General features: G+C 29.2%; 1 long non-coding RNA gene across 1 annotated transcript; it reads right to left on the bottom strand.

Moving 5' to 3' along the window:
- Positions 1-2615: 2615 nt before the first annotated feature.
- Positions 2616-5440, bottom strand: LOC115996330. The gene is made up of 3 exons (XR_004093592.1): positions 5094-5440; positions 3976-4129; positions 2616-3072 (listed from the first exon to the last, which is right to left on the bottom strand). It is a non-coding gene; the product is annotated as an uncharacterized LOC115996330 (long non-coding RNA).
- Positions 5441-12646: the final 7206 nt, after the last annotated feature.

Here is a 12646-nt window from a genome sequence, read left to right on the forward strand (position 1 = left end):
AAGCCAACACGCTGGCTTATAAATAGTCTACGCCGTACAGTCAGCAGTACAGCTGTCAAAGTGGATTGCGTCATTGGATTCGAACCCAGGGTCCTTTTCCCGAGATTTTCGTTCTTTTCTCTTTTTCTTTTTTCGAATATAGAATAAATTAAAGAAAAACGTCAAATATGCCTAGAGTTTTTTTTTTTTTTTCTTTGAATACTATTGTGACCTCCCGCTTGAGAGAATCACTTCATGCCCCTTGATCACAAGGCCTTTGGCATATGCCTAGAGTTATACTATATATATTTTCAAGTCTTATCCTATCAACTATCAACTATCAAGTATCAAAATTTTGTGTGTAAATAAAAGTTAAAATATCAAATGAGAATACATATAGTATCTTTTTGCCTCCTATATTTAACTACTCCTTCTGTCTCATTTTATCTGTCCTACTTACTATTCATGGGTCAAATTAACTTTTTTTTTTGCTTATTTTCTTTAGTATATTTTACTTATTTTTAAATTTTATTTTTTGTGTTTATTAGTACTTTTAATATAGTTTCTAAATATATAAATTTTGTATACTAATACTAAACTTAATATTATGAAAAATATGATTAAAAACAACTCCAGTCAAGTCTCGTTAACCAAACCCGACACATAAACTGGGACGGAGGAAGTAAATATAATTTAAAAAGTTATAATTTCATATTATATATATAGAGAGAGAGGGGTGATTCAGTAACAACCTTCCCCAATCAAAACTAAAAAGCAATGATTATTCTCAGTTGAATTTAAATAAAAAAATACGAAATTAATTTTATAATTATTACAAATTTTTAAATTTTTAATATTTATAGAACTTATCACATCTTTTTTTCATTATTTTTCAACAACTTTTAGAGTGTATATTAGAATGAGAATCAAATATTTTGTAATGGTAACGGGTTTTGGTAAGAGTATTTTACATGTTCGGGAATAGATTGAAATTAGAATAATTACTAATATTGATATTTGGTATATATGACCATATAATGAGAATAAAGAATTTAAAAATACAAAACAAAAAAAAAATCAAGGCAATTATCTTAATGTAATGATATCCAAAGCACCAATATGAACAAAAAATCAAAACAAAAATCTAATGGATGTAGTAGTGAGGAGGTGACATATAGGGAGGTGACAAATGGGGAGGGATAAGATGGAATGATATACATTTTTAATTAAGAAATGAGAATTTTTAATTGAAGAGATAATCAAATCTCATATAGTTGTGTTTTAAAAAATTGTCAACCAAATAATAACTATAATTTTGATTCTATGTATAAATCATGAACCAAACACACCCTTAGTTCTACCCAAAAATGTGTGACGGTATAAGAAAAAATAAAGTTACACCTTTGTTACTATGGTGTAGTGGTAAGCGATTGATCCTAGCAAGTGGTATCAGAGTTAGGTTACAAGTCCGAGCTTATATAAGTCATCAACAAGAGCAAATAAACAATCATAAGATACACATAGCTTGATTTATATTTATAATCAATTAGTTTGAATTTTTTTTGTCACCATTCTTCCTTGTATTTTCCTGGGCTGCTAGCTGGAAGACGTGAAGAGCACGAGTAAAAGAATAATCAAAGTTTTAAGTCAATTCTATTCATTTTCCTTACAAATGAATGTATGGAGAAACTGCAAGGGAAAGGGAAATGAAAGCACAAAGATTCCCATACCATTTCTATTCTAGCACTTTCATCATGCCAATTCTAAAGCAAACATGAACCCTTCTTTGGGTTTCAATATAATTGGTTCACTAGTCGACAATATTGGTGTTTACACCATACTCAATTTCCTTTCTTAATACAAGAAGATTACAAGAAGGATGGTCATCGCACATTAATAATGTCAATTATAAAAATAGATAGCATTTTACAAGAAAAATGTTTATTTGACCAACTTAGATGTTTGACCAAGCCAAACATCTAATATGAGTGTTTGGTAAATAAAAATAAAAATAAAATTGACTTAACTTATTGATGTCAATACCCTGAAAATTATGAAAAAAAATAAATTGATTAGTTTATTAATATCACTTTATAGCATTTTCATTTTAGAAGTCTAATTTACAATTAATAGTTGTTAGTTATTATAATATTTCTATTTATTCAATTTGTATTCAAATTTACATTCGTAATATCATCAAAATCGTCTAGAGCTCTACATATGAATTGACTCTTGGTCTAACATATGAATTGACTCTTGGTCTAAGGCACGAGTGTGTGTATGTATTTATGTTAATCACAATCATTGTGTTGAATTATTATTAATAACAAGTTATGTTTATTCTATTTTTATTTGAATTTATATTTTTATAATGAATTATTATTAATTAGTAAGTATTTCTTTATAATTATAATATTATTAATAATCTCTTATTATAATAAAAAGAGGGGAAAAGAGGGGATTTGGCCTATGAAAATGCTCCATTCTCCCGCCCAAAGAATTTTGATTTTTTTTTCCTTTTAAATAAAATCTTTAAAATAGATTGCAAGTAAACTAATTTTGAATATTTAATGCTTTGTGTATTCCATTTACCAATGCCCTTAATTGCCTTTTAACTGATAAAGTTAAACATTTGATTAAAACAAGTCATTAAATAGTATCATTTACCAATGTGTTGTTTATTTTACAAGTTACAATAAAAGGCATGCTAAAAAACAATGATTACATATTTTGAATCTAAATTTTAGGGGGGAAATAGCCTATAAATACATCTACCTTGAGATGAAGTCACACATTCACATTGAAGCACAAAAGAGAAAGATCTGGAAACAAAGAAGTATTCCCCTTTATTACCATTTTAAAGCTCATTTTCATAAAGAATTGTAGAATTTCACAGTGTGCAACTTCCTACAATTTTTTATATTTATGTAGTGATACTCAGAATAACTTTTTATTTGTGTTTCTCATTTGTTTTGGGGAAGGAGTGGACTGGGAGATGCAAAACTGATAGAACCCCTTCTTTTAAGGATTTGAACAGCATACTAAAACAATTTATATCCCAGCATTACCAAGGGTTCTCATCACCATGTACACCTGAAATTATCAAGAGTAAAGTAAGAATCCCCAATAGCAATATTTATTCATTTACATTTACTAAATATATTCCAACACCTAGGTTATAAAGATTGAAAGGATATATATTTTGGTGTAAATTTCACAGAAAATAAACTGAATGCATGCCTTTTTTAAGTTCTGATAGAGTGATAGCTTTAGTAGATAAATTTTGGATTGCTTAAAAGAATACACACCCAAGTTTATTGAATTGAACAAAGTGAATTGTGTGACCAATTTGATAAACATAACCACATCTATGCAGCCATAATAGAATTGATGTTTTGACCATCATACATACTAAGATTTACTATTGAGTGTGTTCTCTCATCAGAATTATTTGGCAAAGTGCTCACCCATGATGAAAAAGGTTATGGCCTAATCACTGGAAACAACTCTGTATCTATCAACAAAGCAAGTACAGTAGAAGTCTCTTTCAATGCCAAAAAGGGGTAGAAACTAAAGCTACAATTAGGTGGGGAGAAAACTAAAACTGCAATTGAACTAAAGGTACTCATCAATGGTGTATCTTTAATTGTTGGTTATAAAATATTTTTTGTATGCTTTATTAACCTTTTTTTTGCAGGGATTCTTAAATAATTATTCTGCAAAATTGATAAAAGACATGTTAATGCTTTACAATTAGAAAAGTAAGTATGTGCAAGGTATATTAGGCATCTCATTTTCTAATTGTACTATGTGTAAGGTATATTAGGCATCTCATTTTCTAATTGTACTAAAGGGTTATTGTTTTGCTGTAATAGGATATTTTCTCATCTTCTTTATATCTCAAATATATGTGAATTTCTATTATGCATTCATCAACTATAGAAAGCATAACAAACACCAAGAATAGTCATTAGCATATGCAGCAGATGGACAAACCTTTTTTCAAGAGCATGAGTCAGCTTAGCAAGGGCTTGAACATTAACTCCCGTTGGTTGGTTCTGTCCCACTATACCAGGTTGAGAATGTGACATATGTTGAGCAGTTTCCTTGACCCAATTTTAGCATGCTCATTGACATTTGCTGATTCCACCTGGTATAGGAGGTTTAACAGATTTCATTAATTGAAAGAATGATGCAAATAATAGATTCATTCATCAAGAAACTAGCTCATACTACCACATCCTTGATTTAAAAAATGAACATAACAGATAAAATATGTTATATTAGGACTAAACTATAAACAAATAAATATTTAAAAGTCAAAAAAATAAAACAGGGTAAGCATTGAGTACTAGGCTGATATATGGAACACATTTAACAAAGAAACATGTTCAATGCATCTTCATTCTCAAAAAAAGGAAATTTTAAAAGTTAATAGTTGACAGAGGAAAGAAGAATGAAAAAGTTGAAGGGGTCAACTAACATTAGGGGCATAAAAAAGCACACTGCTGAAGATAATTGTACCATGAAACAATACCTGATATGTTAGCTTTAAATTTCTTATAATGGACTTAAAGTATTTTTTCATGATTTTAAACTTTGTTTTCCAATTATGTACGTTCATAAAAACAATGTTACAATTTCCAGCATGATCAAGCAGAAGAAGACAAAAATTACAAAAAGAGAAAAAGGATATGCATCCATATGCAACCACTATCTCTAATCCTGTCTCATTCATAAGAAAACTTCATGGCCTCTTCATGTATTATGTATATACATTCAAATCCCACAAAATGCATCAGTAATCTAGCATAAGCCTTTGATAGTAACAAGCTAATACACTTAGTAAAAACCAACAAAAAAAAGGAAACAGTTAAAAAGAATGACTAAGGTAAAGGAAAGGAAAAGTAAAGGGTGAAAGCTATGACCTTTCAGGTATTCATATAACAAAATGCAGAAAACTCAAAAGGAATATTAAATGTAAACAGACAAAGCCACATAAATACATAAAGGAGTAAACCTTACAACAATGAATTGATAACGCTCAACATGAACATAAAAAAATAAAATAAAATAAAAACCCCAAGTAGAGAAAGAGTTCAAAGACAGTGAACCTGGCAAGAAAGCTCTATGGTAGGATGCAGATTTAGAGCGAGGGGAGAAACGACTTTGGAATTCCTCAACCCCTCTTCTACCAGGTTGGCTGGGCCTATCTACCAGCACCTTCGAGTATGAAAGCGCTGAGGACATGGAGCCGGAGACGCCGAGGGCAGAGAACCGGAACCGGAGAGGCTGCAAGACAGAGAGAGACGATGCGAGCGCCAAGGTCAGAGAGCTGGAGAGGCCGATGGTGGAGAGCCGGAGACTTCGAGGCGGAGAACAGTATAGGCTGCATGACAGAGAGACGATGCGACTTGCGAGGGGTGAGAGGCGAAGAGTGCGGCTGTGCGGGATGTGTGTTAGGGTTAGGGCTGTGTTTGGGTGGCTGTGCGGGATGTGTGTTAGGGTTAGGGCTGTGTTTGGGTGTGTGTGTCTATATATATATAGGGTTAGGGCTGTGTTTGGGTGTGTGTGTCTATATATATATAATATATATGATTATTTTAAGTGGGCTTAACATATTCTCCGTAATATTTTGTAAATTTTTGTTTTGTTTTGTTTTTTTTTTAATTATGATAAAGATTATTATTTTATATTTAATTTAGATTTGTAAAAATAATTGTTTTGTAATAATGTGTTAAAAGTACTTTTGTACAATATTTAAAAGTTTAAACTTAAATAAATATATGATAGAATTTAATTATTCGTATTATTTCATAATAATTTGATCTTATTCAAATTTATTATTCATTGTTCAAATTAAAATTATCATAATAAATTTAATTATAATTAAATTAACTTTTAAAAATAAGATAATGTATAATAAAATAGAATTTGAAAATCTTTTAAATGTGTAATTGAGATCAAATATTGAATGAAATCATCTATATCAAATACTATTTTAATTAAAAATATTTGAATTCATAATTTTCATAGCAAATGCACATAATTATTAAATAACAAAAGTTTGAAAATGAATAAAATGCTCATATTTATTTTTGATATATAAAATTTAATAACATTAACATTTTATAATAATATATCATAATTTAATTATTTCAAATATTTAATCCGTGAATCACACAATAGGAGCTCTCCTCGTGCTTTTCTCCCCGCATAATAGAATTAAATGAAAAAAGGGGAACATTTGACATATTAAGATAAAACATTCTCACGTGTCACTTGAACCACAAGTTCTTTGTTCCATATTATTATTGATTCTCTTCATTAAAAAAAAGGTCCAAAATATTCAAATGCAGCAAATAAATCTCTTTACACTAATACCAATAAAAATTGACTAAAAAATATCAAGAAAATTGCATTGGTTTATCAAGGGAAGTAGAGAACTGCATCAACATGTAAATCTTAAAATAATCCACTACACAAAAATCACTTTGAAGGTTTACACATAGCCGTGAATTATAACTACCTTCTTATAAGTTATGACATCATGGGAACACGTTCTAATCCAACATTATACAAGCATTCAACTAAAATTTATGGAAACATAAATAAATATTTTGACTTAACTAATAAATAAAGCACATAAAAAATAAAAAACAAAACAAAACAAATAAAAAATTATAAATTAAAAGAACATAAAATACAATGGCTAATAAAAATTAATAAATAAAGCAGTAATTAATAAATCCCTTAAAGAACATGGAAAACACTGTAATACAGATTTGTGTCGAAAAACTCAAACCCTTGAAGGAAAATAATATACCCCGGACTACACGTTCTCCCCCGCTCTCTGACTCTCTAAGCAAATTTAAGGTTTCCTGTGCAGAGAGATGTTAGAAAGAGCGAACGAGAGTTGAGACTATGAGTATCTAAAACTCAGAAAGTGAGATGACAAATGAGTCACACCGAGAGGTAGAGAACGGGAGACGGAGTGACGGTTCCACGGAGAGGTAGAGATGGATTCACGGATAGATTGAGAGGGATAGAGGGGTGACTGGGTGCGTGTCGGAGAGCCGGAGAGAGAACGATGGGTGGGTGAGAGCAGCGGAAGGTAAGAGATAAAGAAAGTGAGGGTAAGAGTGGTGAGCGGTGGAGAAGATAAGAGACAGAGTGAAGGAGAATTTTATGTATGAAACCCGAAAATGAATCGTTCCAAAGAAATTACAATATTTTTTAAAATTATAATTGGGATAAAACTATTATATATTTGGAATTATGCTAAATATTATACTTAAACTTATTCTTTCATTCTAAATTATGCATTTAAACTTTTTAAAAAATTAAAAATTTTCAAAAACTCATATTTAAGCCAACAATTTGTTATTTTACATTTTACTAAATAACTTTTTTTTATATTGATATTTAATTAGGTGTTTTGTTGAATACGATTTTTTTATGACTAAATGATAGCAGTCATGACCAACAATACGACCCTGGAAATATAGTAGAGATCGGGATAGTAACCTATGATTTTACAAAGAAATGTTGGTTGGAGCGAAGAAATATGTGGATTTGTTATTGTTGGGTCAGGTTTCATTTGTTTGGGGGTCGGGATCGCCTTATTAATTTTTGAACTGTTGGATCATTATACATATTGTATGACCCAATTTATATTATTCTTTAATATGTGTAATTGTATTTTTTACTATTAATTTAAGTTTAGTATATTTTATTAGATTATTATATTCTTTGTAAATCATCAAAATTTAAGAACTCATATAGTTATTTATATTTTTCAATGATGAACTTGAAGAAAGTCGTTCTTCAATGGGGTTGAGACAATCACAGTATCTGCGGAAATAAAGAAACCAAAGACGATTCAAGTACGATTCTTTCTCATGTTATCTTTGAAGGAGCGGGAGGTGGAGTTGCGGAAGAATGAAAAACGGGTATTCATGGTTTCAAATGAGTGAGTTGTAGCATTTAAAAGATGAGTTGTTGGGTTTGAGTTAGTTGGAGCTAGAAACTAGATCAGGTGTCATAGTTTGTATTGGATTGAGATTTAGTATCATAATAGTGCGTGTTATTGCAATATGATGTATCTAAATATTATATCTGGTTATTTCTTTCTCAAAATTTATAAGTTTGCCTTAACATATAGTATTTATAAAAAAATTTCTTTTTAATTATCATTTTTCTTTAAAAAAAATTGTCTAAAATTTATTATTTTACATCTCTAATTTAGATTTGTGAAAATAATTGTTTTGTAACCATGTGTTTTTATTTTAAACAATTTTTAAAAGTATAGTAAACAAATACTACAATGTGTTAGAGTCAATAGTACTCAAAAATTAATTTTTGAACAATTTTTTAAATTTTAAATTTTAAATTTATAGTAGAATTTAATTCTTTGTATTATGTTAGAACAATTTGAATTTATTATTGATTTTTTGTATTAAAATTATCATAATATTACATGAATTTTATAATATGTTCTATTTGTGCATCACAAATTCACAACATATAAGTTTAATTATGTAGCTTTTTGTATATGTTTTATACTTAATTTATTATTTGTCAGAAAAGAATGAATTTACATGCAATCACATATTCATATCATTTAGTTAATATTGTATACTATCGCTTAATACTCTTAGAGTATATCTTATATAATAGACCGAATTAATACCGTGTTTTGGACGGGTGAAATTTTAAATGCTTTTTTTTTAGTACTATTGACTCTATTGCAATGTAATATCTGTTCATAACTACTTTCTCGAACACACTCCTTCCATATAGGGGTACAACTGGATGCCACTAGACCACAAGGTCATTGTATTCAACTCTTTTAATATAGTTTATTATTTTTAGTAATTAACCACCTTAAACATCAATTTATATTTTAATTACAAATATTTATGTTCATAATTTTATCATATCAAATCAACATAATTTTTAAATAATAAAATAAAATTTTATAAATGAATAAACATAATATTTCCTTATTATATATGAAATTTAATAATATTAATAGTTTTTAATAACAAAAAATTATTTTAATATTTCAAATATTTAGTCCGTGCATCGCACGGGTGGCATACTAGTTAATAATAACAACAGCAATAACAGTCAATTATAAAAGTATATTAACCATTAAGTAAATAGTTCAATATACTTACGCCTTTATATATCATTTTACATATGATAATTAAGAGTAAATAATTAATTTATTAAATATCTTTCTATAACTAACTAATATTATTATATGGCCAAAACAACTAACACAATCACCTTGTCAAAGACCTTATGGTCAAGCGGCATAGTTGTGACCCTCCCAAGTGAGAGGTCACAGGTTTGATCATGACGTTTTAAAACATATCTCTCCGTGGCACCAGTACTAAGTACCCTATGGTTCGGGCTTTAGCATCTCTGAGATTAATCGGTTTTTTCTAGATGCGTTGACATTCCCCTTTTTTCATTCTAGTTATTTATATGGGAAGAAAGGAAGAAGACTAGAGATACAATCAAGTATCCTTGAGTAAAACTTTCCCCCTCTTTTCTCTTTTTTCCCTTCTTGTTAGAAAAATATAAAATAATTATATAACATGAAAGAAACAATACACTACAAGATTTTAAAAATTTAAGATTATCTGTATCCATGCAATACTTTCTCATTTTTAAAATGGACTATATTGATATATCATATTATTGTAGTGTATATATTATTTTCTCTACACATCGATAAAATTTCAACTACTATTTATAATATAATATAAAAATAATATAATAATAATTTTATAAAGAGTCTCAACCACTGCAAGTCAATTTGTCCATCATTTGTCAAGAGTGCAATCTTTGCAACAAATGCAAGGATTGCATTCCTCATAGACATTTTAAAAAAATTAATTGCATGGCTGGCTTATTGATGAAGTTAGGCTAACATAAGAACCATGAGTTTTTAAGACTAAAGCAAATTGATTTTCACCATGTTTTGTATGTTTTGACACGTTTGTATTATAGTACGCATGTCGTCAATAATTTGTAAAGCTTGTAATGTAGTGTAGAAAAATATTATTCTTGAGTTAAAGTATCTTGATGTGAAATTATCGAGTTACCCGTTTGTAGTTGCTGGAAGAAGATTCAGTAGTCTTCCTCCGTCTTGTCAATTCTCCCTCGTTTATTGGATTTGAGATGTCTGTCTCAATTAATAAGTTGCTTGCAACTATTGACGAATTGAACACCAAAAATAAAAAATTAGCCGCCGAGAAGGATGAGAAATGGGAAAAAGTGAAATTACTAAGGGCCGAGATGGACAGACTGGCAAATTCAAATGATGAAAAAGGAAAGGTGTTGGCTGAAAAAGAACAACTAATTAAAGATCTGAAGTTGCAAAGTGCTGAATTGCAGGCCTACAAAAGGGTTATGATCGTAGAGTTTAACATGTTTAAAGATGATGCTATGGAGACAGCAAAGACGCTGCGAGACGAGATAAAGCAACTGGAGCAGGAGAACGAGGTTTTAAAGTCTGAGAACGATGCTCTCAAGACACAGAAGTGAGGTGATTGATATTGTTAAATAAATGTGATAAAGGACTTGGTAGGAATGAGAAGGCTTATTAATTCTATATCTGGGTCTATACACTGCACATCACTAGTGTTCTGTATTAAGACTGGTTGTTTTGTTATAGTAAAAGTCTGATTGAACAAAAAAAAATGCTCTTATCTCTTATGCATGACCAATTGATATACATGAGTTGTTTGGGTTCGTTTTATGTAAAAATTAAAAAAAAAATTATCGAGTTAGTCTCCCTCATCCTTAGTTGTGAAGTCTTTTGTATTGAAAGATAATATGATACCCGCGACATGTTATTTAGGATCAATCCAAAAATTTATAGATCTAGGGAGAATTTTTTTTAAAAAAGGCCCAATTTCAAGTAATAATTTTTAAACTCCTTGTTATTTTCCTTCTATATTAGAACCATTATCATAACCTTATCCTCACAGTAGATCAGAGCATATCAGTGCTAGGATCAAAACATATCAGAGCAATTAATTGTGATTCTATTAATGGTTCAATTTGTTTTTTTAATATACTTTTTTTTTCAGTTCAAAATAAATATTTTTCAGTTAGCATTATATAAAATAAATTTTAAAAAAATTGTGTATAAAAAATGAAAAAAAAAACAACAGTTTTTTCAAAAACAAAAAAAAAAACACAGTAGATCAGAGCATGATAAAGGGCATGCATGTATGTTAAAAATATACAACTTGAGTATTCCAAATCAAGAGGATACTTTTGTGACACGTTTTCTATATTTCTTTAAGATTTAATTATATTATTACATGTTTTATGTATGCTATTTATTTTAAAATAAATATTTATATTTAGTTTTAACTTTTTTTTTTCACATTTAATATTTTGCAGGTCGTTTTTCGACAGTCTCACTGCTCTACGTGAGATTTGTTCTGATTTTAAAGTGAGGTATAAAGATGTGCTTGTGATCTAGAAATCTCAAAATTTGTTATTGAAGGTTGGTTGTATTATCCAATGAAATTAAACCTAATGCAAACTTGTTATGCACCAAGGATGTATCAAAAATGTTGTTCAATTGGATTGTTCTCCATAATGTAACTCTCAATGGACATGAGATGCGTTTGATCCACATGAGTAAGTATTTCAAAACATTTTAATTTTATCTTTTTCTTTGTTTAGTTCTAACTTCTTCTCTTCTTTTTTTCAGCAAAATTAAATTTAAAATGCTTCGGATGCATCCGAGATTTTATGTAAGTGATAACAAACAATTGCTTTTGGAGTTTGTTGTAAAGATTAATCGGGTACTGCCCAGATATCGCCCATATTTTCGGTATAAAGTTATTGAAGCGTTGATATAAGCATTTAGAGAAATGAGTCATTTTGATATTGTTGATGTAGAGTCTAGGTGGTATCGAGAAAATACTGGTAGTAGCTCATCCACCAGTGCATAAACCATGTACCTAATAATCCAATGTCTAATAAAATGAGGCATATGGTTAGAAGAATAAGAAATATACCTACTCAGGTTCCCAAGGTAAAAAAAAAAGTTAAATAACCTTTTAATTTTTTATACTACTTCTTTTGTTTTTTTTTTCTTTTAAATAGCATGTAGTTGATATAGATTTTGCTCAGATTTGTGATGATATATGTGATGACATAGAACACTTTCGTCCGGACTGCTAGGCTGCCTTGCATTATGGAGCTATGGTAAAGTTAGCAAGTGATTTTATTGAAGATTAGTTTCTTTGAATCACTACCATGTCTATGTAAGATGCAGAGATTTTTTTGCAATAGGCTAGCTATAGACTTTTGGCGAGTAGCGATATAAAAATGAAAAAAATAAAGAATTTTTTCAAAAAAAAAAGAAACACAATAGATCAGAGCATATCAGAGTTAGGATCAGAGCAGTTGTGATTCTATTTTTTTTATATTCATATGAAAAGGAGACCCAAATAGATGTTCAAGTATGACAGGCATTGCGTCAGGCTGGGCCCGCTATCTTTTAGATATATTCTATATTTATATATAGTTATAGTTTCTATTAACTATTTAGATTTAACTATTTATATTCACATTAACTGAAACTGATAATAAATAAATAAGAAAATGCCAAACATACAATTGAAGATAA

Source organism: Ipomoea triloba, chromosome 11 (genome assembly GCF_003576645.1).
Source record: "Ipomoea triloba cultivar NCNSP0323 chromosome 11, ASM357664v1".
Lineage (NCBI taxonomy): Eukaryota > Viridiplantae > Streptophyta > Magnoliopsida > Solanales > Convolvulaceae > Ipomoea > Ipomoea triloba.